We start from the raw sequence: 24,214 nt of genomic DNA on the forward strand, positions 1-24,214 counted from the left end.
TGAACTGAGGACATTTCTGCTCATTATGACTCTGTGTGTGTGTGTGTGTGTGTGTGTGTGTGTGTGTGTGTGTGTGTGTGTGTGTGTGTGTGTGTGTGTGTGTGTGTGTGTGTGTGTGTGTGTGTGTGTGTAAGTAAAAAAAAAAGAGAGAGAGAGAGAGAGATTGAGAAAGAGTCAGGGGGAAGCATAGGGCATTTGACCAACTGAAAATAGATGCAGACAGTTGTTTTTCCAACATACTGATTATCCAGCAGCTGGAGCATGAACACAGTGAATAATTTCACCTTTCAACACCCTTTCAGATTCTTTCAACACTCTTTGTAGTGACATCTGAGGCCACCGACTCGTTCCCTTGTTTTCGGGGGTAGGAGTTTAAATGGACCTTTTCCTCTGGGAGGCCTGAGTGGAACACATTCACCACATGGGCTCCAATCTCTCTATCTCCCTTCTCACTTCTCACTTCTGGTGTCTCTTTTCTCTCTTGCTCTTTTCCTCTCTCTCCCCAGGTAGCACATTTGGTTCCTTGGAAGTTGTGGGAACATACGTTTTTGTTTTCCCATTTGTTCTGGGAATTAAGCCATGAGTTTCCTGACCATTAAAATGTAGTTTTCTAAACGTTCTGAGAACTGAAGTGAAAATGTTGCCTGTTCTGGGAGCTTATATTTTCAGGTTGCAGGGAGGTTCTGAGAACGTCTTTCTATGGTTCACTGAAATTTTTGCTGAGAGGTTAGGTTAGGTTATTTTACCTTTAATTACACTGCAAGCATAATTTGGGTTAACTGTTTTGAACTTCACAGATATAAATTAATTTGATTAGGCATTAATCATGTGAACACATTCATTTGTTTATTGTGGCATGGTGTCTGTGAGACTCAAACCTAGGATCTTCTGCTCTCTATCTATGGAATTGGTCAACTGCGCCACGAGGATGGAGCTACCATGCCATGCTATTTTTTTTACTCATACACATAATTTTTGCCTATTTAAACAGACCCTATTTCAAAGGAAACAAGCACTCATTAAAACCTACACACCTAAACACAAGATAGAGGATAGAGAGAGTTTTGTCGATGCAGAATGTATATGTTTTTAAATAACATTCTTTGAACGTTCTTTGAACGTTACTAATGTTTTCTTGTGGTTTTAATGGAAAGTTTTTCATAATGTTCCGAGAACATGCCTTTCAATAGAACCATGAGGAAACCTGTAGAAAACATTATGCTTAAGTACTGGAATTCCCACAGAAGAACGTTGTTTCTTAATGTTCTCCGATTGTTCTGAGAACATGAGCTTAAATAGAATCATGGGGAAACCTGTAGAAAACGTTATGCTGAAGGACTGAAATTCCCACAGAAGAACGTTGTTACTTAACGTTTCTTAGAACCATGAGAAAACCTGTAGGAAACATTATGGGAAGGTTGTATGCAAAATAACTATCGGACAACCACGCTCTCACCAAGCTCGAAGAAACATATGGCTCTAAGAACGTCACATGCTAGCTGTAGCCCTATTGCTTTGCTCTTTCCAACTCTTTCTCTCTCGCTCTCTTCCCCCCTCTCTCTCTCTCTGCCCCTTTCTGGTTCTTAAAGTGTTAGCACACACACAGCCATATTAGGATGTGAAAGAACATGCCCTTTTCTGCACAGGAATTTCTCAGTTCAGCTCCTTATCTCCCAGTACTCAGAGTGTAGATGATAACAGATCCTTCTGGCTGGGTACAAGAGCCAGCACTGTGTTTCAGTGAGAGGGGAAAAGAAGAAAGGAGAGGGGGATAGAGAGGGAGAGAGAAAGTGGATAAAGAGAGAGAGAGAGAGAGAGAGAGAGAGAGAGAGAGAGAGAGAGAGAGAGAGTTGGAAAAGAGAAAGCGAGTGAGGGAGATGGATACATATTATTCCATTAGGCACTAATATTAGAAACCAAGGAAAAGTGATCTAGGGAGGGGTCTGAGCCTGGATTTCATGCCAAAACCTTGTCCCCTTCCTTCTTCCTTCCCTCCCCTTCACAGATCTGATAGGACAGGTTAGGTCTAAGCAACATGGATGAAATTAGGTAGATCTAGAACAGTGAGGAAGCTCTCTTGTCATTGTCCAAACACACAACATTCCTACATTCTTCCAAATATAATGCACTTTTGACCAAATCAGCAGTGTTGTAACCCACAGACCAGAGATAAAACCTCTGTTGACATCGTTACAAGTAGGTCTGAGTCCCAAATGGCCCCCTATTCCCTACATAGTGTACTACTTTTGGGGACACAACCATGGTAAACCACAGTCCCTAAAATGGACAGGTTGTACAGATCCGTTTGTCGACTTTCAGAATAATGAGGACGGCCCACATTCTTTAGCTCTGACTTCATCGTTTAAACTTACAGTGATTGGTTTAAAGTTTAGACACATGAGCCCCACTCTATACTCGCTTAGAGAAAAATCTTGGTGAGAGGCTTGCCACAGCAGCTCTGTTCCAGCTGTTATTTTGTAGTGCAGTCGTAAGCAGCAGAGCATGCCTCCTCAAAACATGTTTGGATTAGAAGGAGAGCATTATGCTGAAACCATGAGGCAGCATTTCACTTCAAAACGTTGTCCCCTCTTTTTCACCTTCACATTATTATTATTATTTATTAAACCTTAATTTAACCAGGAAGGGCTCATTGAGATTTAACATCTCTTTTTCAAGAGCGTCCTGGCCAAGATAGGCAGCACCAAGTCATTACAAAAATTACAGACGAACAACATGAAAAACTACAAGTAATCTAGTAAAAACCATAGAATTTACAAGAGTATAACAAAATCATAAAACAGCAAATTAAAAACATTGACAGGTCAGGGAGTCAGTGATTTAAAAACACCAATCGGGAGTTCTTCCATTTTAAAAGTATTTTGTAAGGCGTTCCAAGACGATGACGCAGAGTACATAAAAGCCCTCTTACCAAATTCAGTTCGGACATTTGGAACAGTTAGCAGGATAAAGTCCAACGAACGAAGAGAGTACCCACCACATTTCTGAACAATAAAAATGCCCAGATAAATAGGTAGTAAATGCAAAATGGCTTTGTAAATAACAGTATACCAGTGACTGAGCCTACGAGTGACTAGAGAAGGCCAGACAACCCTGGTATACAAAGTGCAGTGGTGCGTAAGGGTTTTGCAGTTTAAAATAAATCTCAAAGTGCCATGTAAAGGGTGTCAATTGATCTCAAACACTGAGCGGAAGCATTCATATATAAAATATCCCCATAGTCTAGTAAAGGCATAAATGTAGCTGATACTAGCCTCCTTCTGGCTTCAAAAAAAAAACTGTCCTTATTCCTAAAATAAAATCCCAATTTCAGCATCAATTCTTTTGTAAGTTGTTGAATATGCAATTTAAAAGAGAGGCCGTCATCAATTAAAATTCCAAGATATTTATATGAGGTTACAGTCTCAATCTCAATACCCTGACAGGTAAGAATAGGTGAAAAGTTCAGAAGTCTGTTTCTTGCTTTAGAAAACACCATTAGTTTAGTTTTGTCAGTATTGAGGATAAGCTTCAATTGACACAAGGTATGTTGAACAGTATAAAAATCATTTTGCAAGTTCTGGAAAGCTTTTGTAAGAGACGAGGCACAACAGTAAATAACAGTATCATCAGCATAAAAATGAAGTTGTGCATTTTGGACATTTTTGTCTAAATTATTTATATAAATAGTGAATAAGAAAGGACCAAGTACAGAGCCTTGGGGCACACCATTACAGACAGACAATTGAACAGACATGAGCCCATCAAATTGAGTGCACTGAGTTCTATCAGACAGATTGTTAGCAAACCATGCAACTGCATGCTCCGAAAGACCTACACTCGACAATCTCTGCCTCAGTATAGCATGATCAACTGTATCAAAAGCCTTAGAGAGATCAATAAAAAGTGAGACACAGTGCGGTTTTTTGTCAAGGGCTTCAGTGATATCATTTAAAACCTTCATGGCTGCTGTAATTGTGCTATGCTTCTTCCTGAAGCCAGATTGGTACATTGATAAAAATAGAGTTAGTATATAAAAACTCTTTTAGCTGTTCACTCACAAGGGTTTCAAGTATTTTCACCAGGGGTGACAGCTTTGAGATTGGCCTATAATTAGAGTTGGAGAGTTGGATCTCCCCCTTTTAAAAGTGGTAGGACAAATGCTGATTTCCAGACCTTTGGAATTTCATTACATTCCAGGGTTAGATTGAACAGATATGTAAGTGGTTAAGCTATGAAATCAGCTGCCAAATTTAAAAAGCAGGGATCCAAAAAGATCAGGACCTGCAGGCTTTCTCTGATCTAAGGATTTCAGGGTTTTATGTACCACCTGCACTGAGAATGGCAAAAAGCTAAACGTTTGACCAGCTCTCACTGGTTCATCCACACAGGGTTGTACAGAGACAGAGGACACTGAATCAAACAGCCTACCAGATGAAACAAAGTGCTCATTGAAACAATTCAGCATTTCAATCTTGTTATATACAGCAACAAAGTCCTTCAATACACATGACGGCAATTCATTAACATTACTGTTACCAGACATAGACTTAATAGCCTTCCAAAACCTTCTAGGGTCATTCAGGTTATCAGTGGTAACAGACATAAAATATTCAGACTTGGCCTTCCTGGGAAGAAAATAACACTTGTTTCGTAGCTACCTAAAAACAAGCCAATCAGCATCAGAACATAATTTCCTTGCTTTAGCCCAGGCTAGATTACGATCGTGAATAATACAAGACAGCTCAGAAGAAAACCATGGATTATCCCGCCCTTTAACTCTGAACCTGCGGAATGGGGCATGTTTGTTTACTATTTGGGGGGACACCATCATGAAAGAATTTCCAGGCAGTTTCCACATCAGGGATAAGCTCAATCTTGCTCCAGTCAAAATAAAGCAAATTATGAAGGAAAGCCTGCTCATTAAAACGCTTCAAATTTCTCTTACGAATAAAACATGGGTTTGTTTTAGGAACCTTAGTATTTCTAACAGCAACAACAGCACAATGGTCACTTACATCATTACAAAAAACACCAACCGCAGAATATTTATGTGGAACATTTGTCAATATCAAATCAATCAGGGTAGGTTTTACTGGGCATTTAAGATATGGGTAAGATTCAACTGGGTAAGATTCATAGAATTACAAAACATTTTTAAATCATCAGACACCGGCTTTAACCAACACCAGTTGAGATCACCAATTTCACTGTAAAGAAGTTTAGACATAATGTTCATCAGAGAAGAAAACACATCACCGAGAGCAGAGGGGGGTCTATAACAGCCAATCACAGTCATAGAGAGCAGAGGGGGGTCTATAACAGCCAATCACAGTCATAGAGAGCAGAGGGGGGTCTATAACAGCCAATCACAGTCATAGAGAGCAGAGGGGGGTCTATAACAGCCAATCACAGTCATAGAGAGCAGAGGGGGGTCTATAACAGCCAATCAAAGTTATAGAGAGCAGAGGGGGGTCTATAACAGCCAATCAAAGTTATAGAGAGACCCTTTGAAACCTCAATATTCAAAGCAAGAAATTCCAACGGTTTACAAATAGTTTCAGACTTTGCCACACTTACAGGGAATTTAGTTTTTACATATATAGCCACACCCCCACCTTTCTTAACTTGATCAGTGCGATTAACATTGTAACCACTTTTACAAATATCCTTATCAAAAAATACCTGAAAGGATTGGATGGGTTTAAACTGTTAATGATGATGGTGATAGTCTATGGTACAATATTACTGAAATGGTGTACTCTGTCCATCACAAATATTCTCTTGCATTTCATGAACATGTTATATTGAACGAAGGTGCAACCAAACCTGCCATAGTCATTTTTATGCAGTAGCCTATCTTTATTCACAAACTCCTCTCCGTGCGCATGACTGAAAAGTAAACACAAAAGGGAGAAGGTGGAGGAAGAAGAGAAGGATTGGAGGGAGAACTGAGAACACTAGCCCTCGTGGCCGAGCCTTGTCCACTTCTGCATTCACCGCTGCAGAGGAAATAGGAGCAATGACCTCCTGTCGCGGTGATGAACGCCACGGTTCCTCTACTATCCAGAACCCCTTGTGCCACAGCAGGCGGTAAGAGCTACAGGAAGTGTGACGTAGGGGTCATACTGGGTGACTATTTCAGACGGACTGACCACAGGGTAGGCAGAGATGTGTACTTTATGTTTCCTGTTTGTTGCTTGTCAGCAGATGGACTATAGTTTGAGATAGGTCAAAGGGTGGTGTTTTGCTGTGTTAGAGTAGATTGCAGGATTGCAATATTCTGAGGCCTGGACCCGGTAGTCATGTGATAGACACTATTTAATAAAAACCAGTAGTGCAGCTTCAAAGTTCAAACCCTTTATCAGACAAGATAATAGAGGAGGAAATGGCATTGTCTCTCGTATGCCCTGTGCAGATTGGCTGATTCTCTCATATGGTCATGTGAAGAAAGGCTGGCTGGTGTATTGCACTGACAGAATTTGGATTCACACAGGAAATAGTGTCAGACTAGCTCAGCGGAGTAGTGTGCAGTGTGTGTGTGTGTCCTATTGTACCTTGTACCATATCACTTTTATTTTCACTCTCTTAAAACTTCGGTGCACAACTCTTGTCCTCGAGGCACAGCCACAGTCTGTTAAAACAGACCTGGCTAAGCAGGGCCTACTTGTCAATTAAGAGCCAGAGGGAAATCATACCCAGCGGGACTTTGGCACTCGCGCACTTAAGTTGTGCCCCCCTGCCTTAAACCATCCTACCCGCTCCTATCCCTTAGTCACTCTGCCAGTCAAGACACAACTTCAAAGCTGTCGCTATTAACCCAGTCGACCACTCCGAGTTAACTGAGGTCAAGAATCTTTCTTTAGGATATGCAGTGACCTAACCCGAAGCCATGTTATGACATCAAACACACTGTAATTATTGTGCTCTTTAAGATGCCAGATCCGGATAGCGCAGGATATGTCATTCTTAAGTCCTAGGCTCGGCAGACACCCCTTGGTAAAGGCTTGGGTTTATAGGCTACTAATGCTATGCTAACTAATGCTAAGTTCCTCTTGGTTTGAAAAAAACCTGCGGTGGAATTTTGGCTCTGTGGAGCTTCCTTCCTCTCCGCCATGATGCCAAATATGGCCTGGGCCTACCACATTTGCTGAAATATGAAGGTATGTGTGTGTGTGTTCACTGTTTTCCCTGCTGGCTATGATATATGACTCCAGCCAAGTACTATGAAATGAACGACATTGTTGTTTCTTTCTCTCCCTCTCCCCCCTCCTTTTTGTCCCTCTGTCCTGCATTTTTACATGTTCTGTATAATGTAACTCTGTTATACTGGCCAGGGAGATAGTGAACCTTTGCACTGCTCAGAGAAAACATTTCTTTCTTTTTCCCCTTTTCAACTCCGCAGTCAGTTGCTCTGTGTCACTAGTTTTCTATGTGTGAGTAAAGAACGTCAACAAGAAATAGACGTGTTTTTATTTTGGGCAGAGTGTTGACTGGGTTTGGGGAAAAGTGTCCCTACAACTAGTCTTGCACAATGTGTGTCTGTAGTAGGATATTTCAAAATGTTGTTGTGCATCAGCAGTTTTTCTCTTGTTATGTCAGTCACTGACAGTCACCCAATTAGCCTTGTCAGCTAACAATTTTTTGATTGGTAAGTTAGTAAAGCCAGCTATCTAAACTTGGCCGAATACCAACCGCATGGCGAGATTTGATTTGATTGATTTTACCTCCAGGGGGCCCGTATTGATTTTGCTAGTCACTCTCACTCAAAAAAAAAACACTCAGATATCATTAACATGGCATAAGTCATGACAAAATGTGTAGAATTGCAGGTAATTCGCTTTGAAACGGCTAAAATTACTCTCCGTTCCACGGCAAAACAGGATCCTGTGGTTGGCGTTTGCATAAAAAAATATATATACATACATACACTTCAATTTCTCTCTGCCCTACGGGCATATGATCTGCCTAGTCGAAGTAGTTTATATGTAGGCTACTATTAGACCAGCATTAACACTTCTCCTTAAACATGAGATGTTGATTTCTCACTTGATCATCTCAGTTCCTGTTCGGCGATGAGATGAGGTTGCATGTGAAATGTTCACACAGGGAAGTGAGTGAGAGAGGCTTCTCTAAATGAAACTTGTCACTTCTACGTGACTCCCTTGATATGAGGATTGGTACAGTGGGCCTACATCCTACCAATACTGTACATCCAACCCATTCTCCCATCTACTCAAAAACCAACCCCAACAACATATCTGATTGTCTAAGTTGAACACGTGTTCTGTCTGTTTACTAGTCCTTTTTGGAGACAGATGGCCTTAACACTGGGTCAGAGGTATCTATACATTTGAGAGAGAGCTTGAAGTGGTTACTGGTTGTAGATGGTAAGATGTGTCTTTGGATGTCCTCCTGAGTTGTTTTACTACCCCTAGAAGGCTAAACTCCCCTTATCACACACACACACACACACCAGCTGTGTTTGGTAGGCCTGGTGCAGGAGTGGGACATCTTTGAGGGTCCTTCCTGAAGACACTCAGGGAAGAGAGAGAGAGGGCTCTCCTCCTCTTTGTTTATGCCTTTGCCACATGAGCAAGCAGGAATATGATGTGCTCATAGTGGCTAGGAGGGGTGTGTGCAGATGGAGTTGCATTGAAGACAAGCCAAACAAACTCTCCGCCACATACCCACGAAACAAAGCTCCTCCCTACTACACACATACCATAGCCCAGTTGACGATTGGCCCTAGAAACTACATAAAAAAGTGAAGAACCAGTCCAACTGAAATAAATTTCCCCACCTTCCGTTTCTCCCTCTCTCTCATTCTCCCTTTTCTCTCCCTTCATACTCACTCCCCTTGTTTTTCAAAACACAATTTTAACCCCTCCCTATCCACTATCTTTCTTCTCTTATTTCACTGTACCAACCCTGTTAAGTCACGTGAATGTCTGTTGTTTTTTTCCATTTTTCTTCTTCTTGCATGTTTGTCTATCATGCATGGATCTGCCGGTGGAGGAGAGGAGAGGAGGAGAGGAGGGGTGCTGGGAGTATAACAGGGGCCCAAGGAATGCACAGTTGGGAAATCTGTAGTGGAGGAAAGGCTGGGGGTGCTGAGAGATGGAGGGAAGGGGTGGTTGAGTAGCGTCCTACACATGCCACATGCCGAAGAATCCTCACTGTGGGATGTCTGGTTTTCATGCGCAATCACCCAATGGAAATTACCATGAAAGAGAAGGGGGGCAAAACAGACAGCAGTACAGTACATTCAGCCTTTGTCCTGTCCTCTTGAGAAAAGTAATATATACACAGTACCAGTCAAAAGTTTGGACACACCTACTCATTCAAGGGTTTTTCTTTATTTTTACTATTTTACATTGTAAAATAATAGTGAAGACATCAAAACTATGGGATAACACATATGGAATCATGTAGTAACCAAAAAAGTGTTAAACAAATCCAAATATATTTTAGATTCTTCATGTAGCCACCCTTTGCCTTGATGACAGCTTTGCACAGTCTAGGCATTATCTCAACCAGCTTCACCTGGAATGCTTTTCCAACAGGCTTGACGGAGTTCCCACATATGCTGAGCATTTGTTGGCTGCTTTTCCTTCACTCTGCGGTCCAACTCATCCCTGTCACGACTTCCACCGAAGATGGCTCCTCTCCCTGTTCGGGCGGCACTCGGCGGTCGTGGTCGCCGGTCTACTAGCTGCCACCGATCCCTTTTCTTTTTAGTTTGGATTTATCTGTCTTGTTGTTCGTGTAGCTGTCATTTGTTTTGGTTGCGTTTTGGTTTGTTCTGCTGAACACGTGTTTTTTTCGGGACTACGTTACTGTTGTTTTGTGGCTACTGTTGTGGTCCTGTTCCTGTTCTTTGGACTTGTAAATAAAATGCCCTTTCTTGCACTTCGCTCTCTCCTCCGCCTGACTCCACACCCACCTCTCCTAGGGAGAACTTGACAGAATCCCGCACCGAAAATCATGGAGTCAGCAGGAGCTGACGCGCCCTCCCCGTCCATGGAGGAACGTGTCCTCCAGCATACAGCCGCGGGCGTCCAGATAGGGTTCTGTTCGTTCCACCTCCCAGCCCCATGGAGTTAGGGGGGGCTGCAGCTAGGGCGACCAGAGGAGGAGCCTCTGCACCAGTTGTGGTCGGAGAGGGCACCGGTGCTGGAGGAGCTCGTCTGGGAGTCGAGAGGGCAGGCAGAGCACTGCTCGGACACCTCAGGTGAGTCAGCACCAGGCTCACCCAGAGTTCCCTGTTGGTCATATGTATGTGTTGATTTCCTTTCCTGAGTGTTCCCCTCATTCCCAGCATAAGGCACTAGACGATTCAGGCACAGCGGGGAGTTTTATGGATCACGGGTTCGCGTTTAAGTTAGGGATTCCCTTGGTTCAGATGGACCAACCCTTCCCCGTGCACGCCCTAGATAGTCGACCGTTAGGGTCAGGGCTTGTCAGGGAGGCCACGGTTCCACTGGACATGGTGATGCAGGGGGGTCATGAGGAGCGGATTAGTCTCTTCCTCATTGATTCTCTGTTTCCAGTGGTGCTGGGGATTCCCTGGTTGGCTTATCACAATCCCCAAATTTTGTGGAAACAGGGGGCTCTTAAGGGGTGGTCAGAGGAGTGCTCAGGTAGGTGTGTGGCAGTTTCCATCGGTGCTACGATGGTGGAGAGTCCGGACCAAGTCTCCACCGTACGCATTACCCCCGAATATGCCTATTTGGCTATCACTTTCTGTAAAAAAAGAGGGCGACCCAATTACCACCTCATTGACGAGGGGATTGTGCGATAAACCTCCAGGTGAACGCTGCACTTCCCAGGAGTCCCGTGTGTCCCCTGTCGCAGGAGGAGACGGTGGCTATGGAGCCATATGTCATCGAATCTCTGGGACAGGTGTACATTCGGCCCTCCACGTCACCCGTCTCCTCGAGTTTATTTTTTGTGAAGAAGAAGGAGGGAGGTCTGCGTCCATGCATTGACTATAGAGGTCTAAATTCCATCACAGTGGGGTTCAGTTACCCGCTACCTCTCATCGCCACGGCGGTGGAGTCATTTCACTGAGCACTCTTCTTCACAAAACTGGATCTCAGGAGCACGTATAACTTGGTGCGAATCAGGGAGGGAGATGAGTGGAAGACCACGTTTAGTACCACATCTGGCCATTATGAGTACCTTGTCATGCCGTATGGGTTGAAAAATGCTCCAGACGTTTTCCAATCCTTTCTAGACGAGATTCTCCGGGACCTGCACGGACAGGGTGTGGTGGTTTACATCGATGACCTTCTGATCTATTTCGCCACGCATGTGTCTCTGGTGCGCAGGGTACATGGGCGACTGTTGGAGCATGACCTGTACGTCAAGGCCGAGAAATGTGTGTTCTCCAAACAAGCCGTCTCTTTCCTGGGGTATCGCATTTCCACATCTGGGATGGTGATGGAGTGTGACCGCATTGTGGCTGTGTGTAATTGACCGACTCCGACCACGGTAAAGGAGGTGCAGCGTTTTTTAGGGTTTGCCAATTACTACCGGAAGTTTATCCGGGGTTTGGGCAGGTGGCTGCTCCCATTACCTCACTGCTGAAGAGGGGTCCGGTGTGTTTGCGGTGGTCGGCAGATGCAGACAGGGCTTTTGGTCGCCCGAAGGCGTTGTTTACCGATGCTCCGGTTTTGGCGCATGTGGACCCCTCTTTGGCATTCATAGTGGAGGTGGACGCGTCCGAGGCTGGTGTTGGAGCCGAGCTATCACAGCGCTCGGGCACGCCCCTGAAGCTTCACCCCTGCGCTTTCTTTACGAGGAAGCTCAGTCCGGCGGAGCGAATCTAAGATGTGGGGGACCGCGAGTTGCAGGCTGTGGTAAAAGCTCTGAAGGTGTGGAGACATTGGCTTGAGGGGAAGCAACACTCTTTTCTCATCTGGACTGACCACCGTAATCTGGAGTACATCCGGACGGCGAGGAGACTGAATCCTTGTCAGGCAAGGTGGGCGATATTTTTCACCAGATTTCGTTTCACCATCTCTTATAGACCAGGTTCCCGTAACGCTAAGGCCGACGCATTGTCCCATCTCTACGATACCGAGGAGCGGTCCATCGATCCCACCCCCATATCTCCGGCCTCTTGTCAGGTGGCACCGGTGGTATGGGAGGTGGACGTGGACATTGAGAGGGCGTCATGGTTAGAACCCACGCCACCTCAGTGTCCAGCTGGTTGGAGGTACGTCCCACTTGGTGTTCGCGATAGATTGATCAGGTGGGCCCACACGCTACCCTCCTCTGGTCATCCAGGGATCGATAGTACTGGTGGCCCACCTTGACCAAGGATGTGAGGGTTTATGTTTCCTCCTGTTCGGTGTGCGCCCAGTGTAAGGCCCCTAGACACCTGCCTGGAGAGAAGTTACAGCCCCTCCCCGTTCCACAGTGGCCGTGGTCACACCTGTCGGTGGACTTCCTCACCGATCTTCCTCCGTCACAGGGGAACACTACGATCCTGGTCGTTGTGGATCGGTTTTCTAAGTCCTGCCGTTTCCTCCCTTTGCCCGGTCTCCCTACGGCCCTACGGACTGTGGATGCCCTGTTTACACACGTCTTCTGGCACTACGGGGTGCCTGAGGAAAGTTCACGTCCAGGGTCTGGAGAGCGTTCATGAAACGTCTGGGGGTCTCGGTCAGCCTACCTCAGGTGGAGAGAGTGAACCAGGATGTGGGCAGGTTTCTGCAGTCGTATTGCCAGGACCGGCCAGGAGAGTGGGCGAGGTTTGTCCGATGGGCCGAGATGGCTCAAAATTCACTCCGCCACTCCTCCGAGGACCTGTCGCCATTTCAGTGTGTGTTGGGCACACAGCCGGTCCTGGTACCGTGGCATCAGAGCCAGACCGAGGCTCCTGCGGTGGAGGAATGGGTGCAGCACCTGGAGAGCCGTCCAGGAATCTCTGAAACGGGTCGGTGGGCAGGAGAAGGAGAGCGCTGACCGCCACCGCAGTGAGGCCTCCGTGTTCGCACCGGGGGACCGGGTCTGGCTCTTGACCCGAAACTTGCTCCTCCGCCTGCCCTGCCGGAAGCTGAACCCGCGGTTTGTGGGGCCATTTAAAGTCCTTAAGAGAATAAACCAGGTGTGTTATAGGTTACAGCTCCCCCTTACTATCGTATTAACCCCTCATTTCATGTGTCTCTCCTCAGGCCGGTGGTGGCAGGTCCACTGCAGGACGTTGAGGTGCGGGAGGTCCCTCCGCCCCCTCTGGACATCGTGGGGGCCCGGCGTACACTGTACGTTCCATCCTGGACTCTAGGCGTCGGGTGAGGGGCCTGCAGTACCTCGTGGATTGGGAGGGGTACGGTCCAGAGGAGAGGTGCTGGGTGCCTTTGGGGGACATCTTGGAACCATCTCTGCTCGGTGAGTTCCACCGCCTCCATCCAGATCACCCTGCGCCTCGCCCTCCGGGTCATCCTCGAGGCCGGCGTCGGCTCTCCCTGTTCGGGCGGCGCTCGGCGTTCGTCATCGCCGGTCTACTTGCTGCCACCGATCCCTTTCCTTTTTCGTTTGGTTTTGTCTGTCTTGTTGTTCGTGTAGCTGTCATTTGTTTGGGTTGCGTTTTGGTTGGGTTTGTTCTGTTGAACACGTGTTTGTTTTCGGGACTACATTCCTGTTGTTTTGTGACGACTGTTGTGGTCCTGTTCCTGTTCTTTGGACTTGTAAATAAAACATCCTTTCTTGCAATTCGCTCTCTCCTGCGCCTGACTCCACACCCACCTCCCCTAGGGAGAACTTGACAATCCCAAACCATCTCAATTGGTTTGAGGTTGGGTAATTGTGATGCCAGGTTATCACTCTCCTTCTTGGCCAAATATCCCTTACACAGCCTGGAGGTGTATTGGGTCAATGTCCTGTTGAAAAACAAATGATAGTCCCACTAAGCTAGTGGTTAGGTAGTGGTTAGGTACTTGGGCCAGTAACAGGAAGGTTGCTGGATCGAATCCCAAAATCTGTTGTTCAGCCCCTGAGCAATGCAGTTAACCCACTGTTCCCCGGGCGCTGAAGACGTGGATGTAATTTAAGGCAGCCCCCACATCTCTCTGATTTAGAGGGGTTGGGTTAAATGCAGAAGACACATTTCCGTTGAATATATTCAGTTGGACAACTGACTAGGTATCCCCCTTTCCCAAAACGCAATCCAGATGGGATGGCGTATCGCTGCAGAATTCTGTGGTAGCCATGCTTGTTAAGTGTGCCTTGAATTCTAAATAAATCACAGACAGTGTTACCAGCAAAGCACCCCCACACCATCACACCTCCTCCTCCAGGCTTCACAGTGGGAACCACACACGCGGAGATAATCTGTTCACCTACTCTGAGTCTCACAAAGACACTCAAAATTTCAAATTTGGACTCAATAGACCAAAGGACAGTTTTCCCACCGGTCTGATGTCCATTGCTCGTGTTTCTTGGCACATGCAAGTCTCTTCTTCTTATTGGTGTCTTTTACCAGTGGGTTCTTTGCAGCAATTCAACCATGAAGGCCTGATTCACGCAGTCTCCTCTGAACAGTTGATGTTGAGATGTGTCTGTTACTTGAACTCTGTGAAGCATTTATTTGGGCTGCAATTTCTGAGGCTGGTAACTAATTAACTTATCCCCTGCAGCAGAGGTAACTCTGGGTCTTCCTTTCCTGTGGTGATCCTCATGAGACCCAGTTCCATCATAGCACTTGATAGTTTTTGTGACTACAATTGAAGAAACTTTCAAAGTTCTCAACATTTTCCGGATTGACTGACCTTCATTTCTTAAAGTACTGATGGAATGTTGTTTCTCTTTGCTTATTTGAGCTGTTCTTGACATAATATGGATGTGGTATTTTAACAAACAGGGCTATCTTCTGTATACCCACCCCTACTTTGTCACAACACAACTGATTGGCTCAAACGCATTAATTGCACAAATGAACTTTTAACAAGGCACATCTGTTATTTGAAATGCATTCCAGGTGACTACCTCATAAATCTGGTTGAGAGAATGCCAAGTGTGTGTAAAGCTGTCATCAAGGCAAAGGGTGGCTACTTTGAAGAATCTCAAAAAATATATATATTTGGATTTGTTTAACACTTTTTTGGTTACTACATGATTCCATATGTGGTATTTCATAGTTTTGATGTCTTCACTATTATTCTACAATGTAAAAAATAGTACAAATAAAGAAAAACCTTGAATGAGTAGGTGTGTCCAAACTTTTGACTGGTACTATATATACAGACAGATACCTTTCAATCTGTATGTTCTACAGTCATCATATACAGCTTCATGCATCTAATGTTTACAGCTCCTACAGTATAAACATTTTGTAACACTTTTATGTGTGCAAATTCTGATATGTTCAAGTACACTGCCCACAAAGGTATTTGAAGTCCAACCCCCCCCCCCCCCCTGTTACTCATACCTCATACTGTATGAATATATAATATAAAATGTGCTTGCATTCTAAAGTGACTGTAAGTAACGGGCCAATGCAAACCATAATACAACAACCATGTTACTTGTAGTGGAATAGTCTATGACACACAGGGTGTGACTGTACAAAACAAAGTGCCATTGTCAGACCTCTTATCAGACCTTGGTTATCACACCTGTGTACACACATTCATATACGTAAATGTGTTACCACAACTGATAAAGGTCCTTCTATGTCACTGGACTTTCTGTTCTCTTCAAGTTAGGAGAAGTGAAGGTTGTGCAGTAAGACTAGGTAGCCTAACGGTTTTACAGCGTTGAGCCAGTAACCGAAAGGTCGCTGGTTCAAATCCCAGTCACCTAGGTGAAAAAAGTATGTTGATGTGCCCTTGAGCAAGGCACTTAACCCTAATTGCTCCTATAAGAGTGTCTGTTGTATGACTTGAGTGTGGGAAAAGTATTGTTGTAATTTGCAGCAACAGTAGACTGGGTGTTTGTTGAAACAATAAGGGTGCCTGTGGTCTCACTATGGTTGGAGTATGCAAAATAAACAGACACCTGATACACACACAGTACCAGACAGATTCCCCCCTAAAGCATTTCATTCATACCACATCACAGTGAAAATGAATCAACCGTAAACCTCCGGATACATCATATGACGAGCATTGGAGGCATTACCTTTCTTTGTGTACGATTTTATATATATTTTTCCAAACAATACAAAACAAACACATGCAAAGAACAGCACACAGACGCACACAAACATCAACGACATCACACCTACTCACACCCTCATCTCCACACGGTCTACATGGTCTAAACTGCACCATTTTGTTTCTCTCTGATGCCTAACATTTAGATAATAAAGCATTTGACCTTTCCATTTCATTAACGATGAAGGATTTGGTTGATTTCCAATTTTTAAGTATACGTTTTTTTCAAGATGATTAACGAGAAGTATTATCCAACCCATCAGTCATAGGAGGCATTACTAACTTCCTTTGCATGCCCTTTTTGGATATCTCTAAGCATTGTGGGAGGATGTGGGCGATTGTGTCTATAAGGACTCTGGTGGGCTGCGGCTTCCCGTGAGACCAATCATCTCTCCGATGGGAGTTCATGGGAAAACAATGTTATGAGTCACCACAGTGGCAAATCGTAAATACACTGTACAGCCAATCGGATGGACATATGTTAAAAACCACAGCAGTGGCTGAGCAGGAACATCATCAACATTTTCCTTCCCAGAAAATACCTTACTGTGATCCGAGGCCTACGGTGAGCAGGATGGATCAAAATACATAATTCAAACAATGTGAGAGTGGCAGAGATCCATACTTTCGATACTACGTGCAATCATTCACATTCACTTGACAATGGAAAGGCAGTAAGCATCTGTATACATGCATTCAGTCAATGGAGTAATGGAATATGTTAATCAATTGTGCAGCGCACTTGAAATGAGTCATACTTTCACCCAGATTTCCCATGGACTGTTTCGATATCGTCTTCTGAATTATGAACCATGCTGTAGAGCAGGCATACTCAACTCTTACACTACGAGGTCCAGAGCCTGCTGGTTTTCTGTTCTACCTGATAATTCATTGCACACACCTATTGTCAGTCCCTGATTAGAAGAGGAACAATGAAACAATGCAGTGGAACTGGCTTTGAGGTCCAGAGTTGAGTTTGAGGGCTGTAGAGCCTCAATACAACATAACACAAGCGGAAAACAGACACAGTAGGGGGGGATGAAACACAACACACTGTACCAGTTAACAACAAGTAGGATAGGAGATATCTCTTCTCAGCTATTTCTAGATTAAAAACAATAATGTCTCTTATCACACCGACTGAAACATCCCCCTACCTCAGACATAACAGGGAGGGGGAGGGGGGGGGGGCAAACATACAGTAACAGATGGGCGGTCCAATAGTATCCTGAGGTGATGTACTAGTGTCTCGTGAGACTCTTTGTTAGCAAACACACAGATGCGTAGAGTTCAGGCTCGGCGAGCAGGGGTGAATCCCTTGTGGGATAACAAAATCTGTCACACACACTAACCCACCCCCTCCCCATCCCTGTTGTCTGTCTGCTCTCAAGGTCACAGTGTGTGCGTTTGTGCGCGCGTGTGTGTGTGTGTGTGTGTGTGTGTGTGTGTGTGTGTGTGTGTGTGTGTGTGTGTGTGTGTGTGTGTGTGTGTGTGTGTGTGTGTGTGTGTGTGTGTGTGTGTGTGTGTGTGTGTTGGCCGGAACAGTCAGCCTCCCCCTCCCTTCCTGTACACTGTGTTGTCTGCAATACTGACTGAATCCATCTCTCCAGTCTCCCCTAACAGACTGATGCAGCCATGATGCCGTTATATCACTGCTGTAAGTGAGTCTAAAGTGAACTGGCTTAACAGACATCGTGACACATTCAACATAGACACGATCCTTTCACTAAATGTGATTAACAAATAACATAAAACCTTTTCAGAATAGGTTGCATTTTTTAAAGAATGACTTCTGTCAGAGTACTTGAGCGAGCTGGCAGCAGGGAGAAAATGAAACATTTGTGGGAGGTACCTTGGTGCAGGCAATGGTAATATTTGGGTGTAAGGGATGGGGGCTTGGGGACTGGCCACATTCCTTTTCTACCTGCTCATTCTGTATGAGAATCTTCATGCTTTAAAACAAGTTCCCTCCTTATGAGGTGTCAAGCAGAGACGTTGGATGTGGTTGTGTGTGCGCATTTGTGTGATGGAGGAGGAGACAATGTGACAAAGCACATTACGCCATCACGTCTATCTGATACAATCATAAGGCAGAGAGCGCCTCCTTGTGGCCATAACATATCTGAGCATCATTATCATCATCACTACCAGCTGGTAAAATTCCATTCCCTCGTGCAAGGAACGCACGAGTGCAGGGAGGACGGACTGCGGTAGCGGGCCAAGCAAATTATTGAATAAGATCCAAAGGAGCCTGGTGCGGGTTTTTAGAAAGTCCAATCATTCCTGGTTGCAGTTAGATCAGCACACTGGGGCCAGTCGATGTTGTGGTAGGCCTACAGCTGGTTTTCCCCTTGACTAATCAACAGACCAACCTGACTCCACCCATCTCCTTCCCCATACTGTAGCATGATAAGGGTGAGTTTAACGTGTTCTGAGAATTACCTTTTATTCCCCACTGTTCTTTTGTATTTAAAAAAAAGTATTCATACACATAACCTCTGTATACCTGCTGTAAACAGTACATAGGAGGCCTAAACATATAGGAGTGGAAAGATTTCGTGAGAACATTGAGTATTGTAACTATCACCTGCATGTAGGCTTTCAGAGAAAAGGTGAAACTCTCCCTTAGTTTATTGAAAAGGTCACCTTGTATTCATCAAAGTAAAAAATAGAGCTAAATCCCCACAACACAAGGGCTCACTACACCAATTACAGGTTCCCAATACCTTTACTCTGCTTAACTTCTATGGCCAATGATTCCCAAATTTGGGCCCCAGGACCGAGTTTGGGAATCCCTGCTCAAGAGCATAACGGCATGAATATAACCCCCCCATTTATTTTACTGTTATCGTTTTTGAGTAGTTACATACAAACCATTCTCTGTTAACAGCCTAAACGCATTGTGCACAGCTACTTGTGTAATGTAGCCTAGGTAAGTTATACCATTAAACACACTGCCCATTCAATAATAAAGGTTAAATCAAATCAATCAAAATTATAACACATGAATAATATAATGTATGCCACATTCAGAGTCATTGTGTGTTAAACTTGGTACAGGTTTACTGTATGATGCCACACCTTAGCAATGCCTACTGCTCTAACTATAGACCTACCAGGCTGCCAATATTAATGCAACACAAACATTTGCCTTTCTTCTTTATGTCATACCAAACAGGGAATAGCTCAAACCCCATTCATCTAACACCTGTCGCTTTGCAAACCGTTAGCTTTGAAAGTTCTCAAGCGAGAGAAGGGGAAAAGATCCTCATGCCTATTCTACTTGAACCGTTCTACTATTTGCCTGGCGGCAAACTTGCTAGCCACAATTTCACATCCCAGATGTCATGTGCCCATTTCCACAGTTCTCCCTCAACTTTCTAACTTTATTACATAACATAAAGTTATTTCATTTCACAACTGACAGACTTGCCTCATCTTGCTTGTAATACATCCTTTTCTTAGCTTTCGTTCATTGGCCGCATTGCAGAAAAAGTAACTGGTTTCAGCACTATTGCTTGAGAGAATTCTCCAACATCAAATCAAATTTTATTCAAATCAAATCCAATTTTATTTGTCACATACACATGGTTAGCAGATGTTAATGTGAGTGTAGCGAAATGCGTGTGCTTCTAGTTCCGACAATGCAGTAATAACCAACGAGTAATCTAACTAACAATTCCCAAAACTACTACCTTATACACATAAGTGTAAAGGGATAAAGAATATGTACATAAAGATATATGAATGAGTGATGGTACAGAGCGGCATAGGCAAGATGCAGTAGATGGTATCGAGTACAGTATATACATATGAGATGAGTATGTAAACAAAGTGGCATAGTTTAAAGTGGATAGTGATATATTTATTACATAAAGATGCAGTAGATGATATAGAGTACAGTAAATACGTATACATATGAAATAAATAATGTAGGGTATGTAAACATTATATGAAGTAGCATTGTTTAAAGTGGCTAGTGATATATTTTACATCAATTCCCATTATTAAAGTGGCTGGAGTTGAGTCAGTGTGTTGGCAGCAACATGTAATCTACTCTCCACAAACAACTCCACAACAAAGCAACAAACACTATTATGGCTGACCAAGTTGTGACCTCAAAACAATACTTTAAAACAATGTGATATGGGAAGATATGGCTTTATTTATAGAATATTAATTATTATTATGTATTTTCCAACTAATACGTTTTTCAACCTTGCCTACAATATATTTCATATAATGGAAATGTAAACAAACATGGCAAAAAGTCACATGGACATATTACAATCAAAGATTTTCTATTATATTGACAAGATAGTCGAGTGAACGCTCTAACAATGGAGATACTTTTCCTCAAAGATGGAAGCAGGCGGGAGGAGTCACGATCAGGTGGGACCATTCTAGCCAATGAGAGGGCAGATTCACGCGTGTGAACAACAGGGATAACTCTGATATAAAATCGTTGTTTTTTAAAAGAAATTCCATGTGCGTCCGCTTGTATCAATATATTCGTAACAAAATAGCAATTACGAAACTTATATTCGATCAATTAAGATTCACATAGCAAAGTATATATTAATTATTTTGTTTTAGCAAATTCAACACTCTCATTGACCTCCAGACAAAAATGTTTCACTTCATGTCTTTTTTTCTTGGACATATTTTGGGCGGAGTAAACCTTCTCGCTTAGCCTCTTCCTTCCTGTTACAATATTGCAACAAGTAACAGTTGGACACCGCCTGGCTGTGAGCGGCGCCCTCTTTCAGAAATCTGGTTTGGAAAACAGAACAAATGGCGGTTGACAGCTCGAGAACTGCTATTCGATTCGAGTGGTAGGCTGTGCTGTAATTTTCGAACCGAAAAGGGGTATATGAATAACGTTTGGGGCTTTTAAATTATATTTGATGTGATATAATTTACCCAACACATTGCATCAAAGCTTCCGTTTCCCAATATACATTTTAAGCCAACACCTCATTTGGCCGCCTTTGTTCCAGTTCTCTGCTGCCTGTGACTGGAACGAATTGCAAAAATCGCTGAAGTTGGAGACTTATCTCCCTCACCAACTTCAAACATCTGCTATCTGAGCAGCTAACCGATCACTGCAGCTGTACATGGTCTATCAGTAAATAGCCCACCCAATTTGATCTACCTCATCCCCATACTGTTTATATTTATTTACTTTTCTGCTCTTTTGCACACCAATATCTCTACCTGTACATGACCATCTGATCATCTATCACTCCAGTGTTAATCTGCAAAATTTTAATTATCCGCCTACCTCATGCCTTTTGCACACAATGTATATAGACTCTTTTTTCTACTGTGTTATTGACTTGTTAATTGTTTACTCCATGTGTAACTCTGTTGTCTGTTCACACTGCTATGCTTTATCTTGGCCAGGTCGCAGTTGCAAATGAGAACTTGTTCTCAACTAGCCTACCTGGTTAATTAAAGGTGAAATAAAAAAATAAAAAGTGTAGCCTGTCCTGAAGTGCATTAGCTGCATTTTAGAATGTGGTTTCAAAATTCTGTACAAATGTGTCTGCCACACTTCAAAGCATTGCATAAAAAAATGTATTAACTGCAGAAATGTTTGCAGGCCCAAGGGTTACCAATGCCAATATCAAACAAAATGTCATGGCCCTACAAAAGCTGTAGCCTAAATTGCATTTACATATCAGTCTTTCTCTGGCCAGTCTCTAAGAATATGACCACCATACCATGGACACAAAACAGATCACTCATCATGCTCTCCAAATGGACAAATTTAACAAGGAAGGTAACTATGGCAACATTATGCCTCTCCTGACTGCCCTTGATAATGCCTGTGTGACTTGTGAGCAGCTGCAAGGCACAGATATCGTCAGGGTCCTTTACAGACTCCTCAATACCTGCTCAGACCATTCAGTGAAAAAAACTGCCAAGCACCTGTTGTCAAAATGGAAGAAACTCTACAGCCACCCCTATCACATCTCAACGGAGAAGGGAAGCAGAGAAGAATTCACTGTCGTTGGAGAGAGTATGCTGGCTGATATAGCTTGTCTGGCAGACAGAGGTGGCCTAGTGGCTGGTGATGCTAGTAAACCAGTGGAGTTGGGTGCGTCTTGCGAACATGTGGTTTTCCATACTGGGTCCGAAGACAGAACACTCACAAATGGGACCAAGTGTGGGAGAGCTAAGGGAGAAGGGGTGACATCATGGCAGGCAGCTGGTGATTTGTCTTCGGAGTCAATTTTGCCCACCCTCTCAAAGCAGTCAGAAACTCCTGCCACCACTTCCCTGGGTAACCCTCCCCCTGTAAGGATTCCTCTGAGTTGGCTTTGAGGACAAAGTGCATCCAGCTCCTCCTTGGTGCCCTCAATCCAGAAACTTCCAAGGAGGCAGAGGGGAGGAGGACTGGACATCCACCTCTATGACGAGGATGTGCAGCCCGCGTCATAGAGGTGCACATCCACGCGCTGCACCGTGCAAACGAGGCCAAATACAAGGCCTGCATCAGGGGTAAGGTGGCCAACCTAACAAACCCCAAAAACGGCCACCTTCGGTGTGGTCTCCTGGGCTCCCCCAGGACCTGGAGGGGACACCCACCCAGAAGCTGCGGTGCGAGGGGTCGGACTGCAGGGTGTCCCGGGGCACGCTGTTTCTGCCGGCGTGGGTTCGCCAGGCCACTGCAGACCAGGATGCCATGACCTTTGTGACCTGTAGCAGGTGTGGGGAGCAGTGGTACCACAGCGTCTGGGTGTGCCTCTGATATGCCATCCTCACCACACCACATGTAAAATGCCTGCTTTGTTTTTGTCGAGATCCTGCTGATACGTCTTCACCCTATCAAACGGAATAATGTCATGTTTTAATGACAAAAATTAAGAATTCCATTTAACATTTTACCACATGATGTGTTGTATGCATTACATTGTCATTAAACTTGCTGCGCTACATACTGTAATACAAAAGTGTTTCTCTTTCTTTTACAATTTCTTTCTCATTTGCCATTAATAGGTACCGTGTGTTTAGCATGGGGTCTGTCTGTGTGTGAGAACACAAGATGTAGTCCCTATGTTGACATTTCTGTTGAGCTGCAGAGTAAGACCCGTGTGGCCTTCCTGTTGTCATGTGACCCTGTGAGCAGCACAAGGAGCATGTGACCCATTAATCAGCCCAAGATACAGCTCCGGCAGGGTCATGTCTAGAAGGGATACAGCTTATGTCAAATTGATGTCAAAAGTAGATTTGTATTTTATTTTAGCTAACTGTTTTCTGAAACTTAACCTAATTATCCTAACCTGCTACGATCTCAATTTTGAGATCCAGAAAAAACCCTCCAGCCGGGGGCTTGCTGATCTCCCATGATCCTTCACTTTCTAGCCCACAGCTAGTGCTAATGACTCAGCAGCCCATCATTGTGATGACAGTTGGACAAAGTTAGCTTAATGAGTTATTCTCCGTGGGCAGGGATAGGGGTTTGAAGATATATGGAATGGTAGCAGCATTTCATATCAGATAAGATTATAATGAATGGTTATATTGCTAAAGAATGTTCAAGTTACATTGCTAAATGGGTATATCTTTCATTGAAATGACCATTGAACAGCAGGAAATGTAAGATTATAGTATATGATTTGTTCTCATCAGTGTTTTTATAATGTGTCTGTACACATTACAGAGACATCTGTATCAGAGTCATTGGAGATATCATTATGTTTTATCAATTTAATTAAGTTTGTGTTTCACTGTCAGTATGGCAAATGTATTTTCAAGGAGTGGCTTTTCCAAAGTCCATGCAGTTCCCTATCTTTTTGATAGTCTCCCTGTTTATAGCCTTTAACTTTTCAATCGTTGTCTGATAACGTTCTTTCTTTGAGACACACACACGCGCGCGCTCGGGCAGTATGTGTGTACTGTGCATGGTGGTACTTACAAACATACACACCTTCACAATCATTCACATTCACACTGTTTAATATATTGTTTGTGCAGGCTTTTCTGCCCACTCCCACACTGATAATATTACAATAGATAAACGTTATAAAGTGGAAAGTCCACATTCT

General features: G+C 44.0%; 1 pseudogene; it reads left to right on the forward strand.

Annotated features, from left to right (window-relative positions):
* The first annotated feature begins 20,377 nt into the window (after window positions 1–20,377).
* Window positions 20,378–23,103, forward strand: LOC135571816 (transcription elongation factor A N-terminal and central domain-containing protein-like; annotated as a pseudogene).
* Window positions 23,104–24,214: the final 1,111 nt, after the last annotated feature.

The sequence above is a fragment of the Oncorhynchus nerka genome, linkage group LG5 (genome assembly GCF_034236695.1).
Source record: "Oncorhynchus nerka isolate Pitt River linkage group LG5, Oner_Uvic_2.0, whole genome shotgun sequence".
In the NCBI taxonomy this organism is placed as follows: domain Eukaryota; kingdom Metazoa; phylum Chordata; class Actinopteri; order Salmoniformes; family Salmonidae; genus Oncorhynchus; species Oncorhynchus nerka.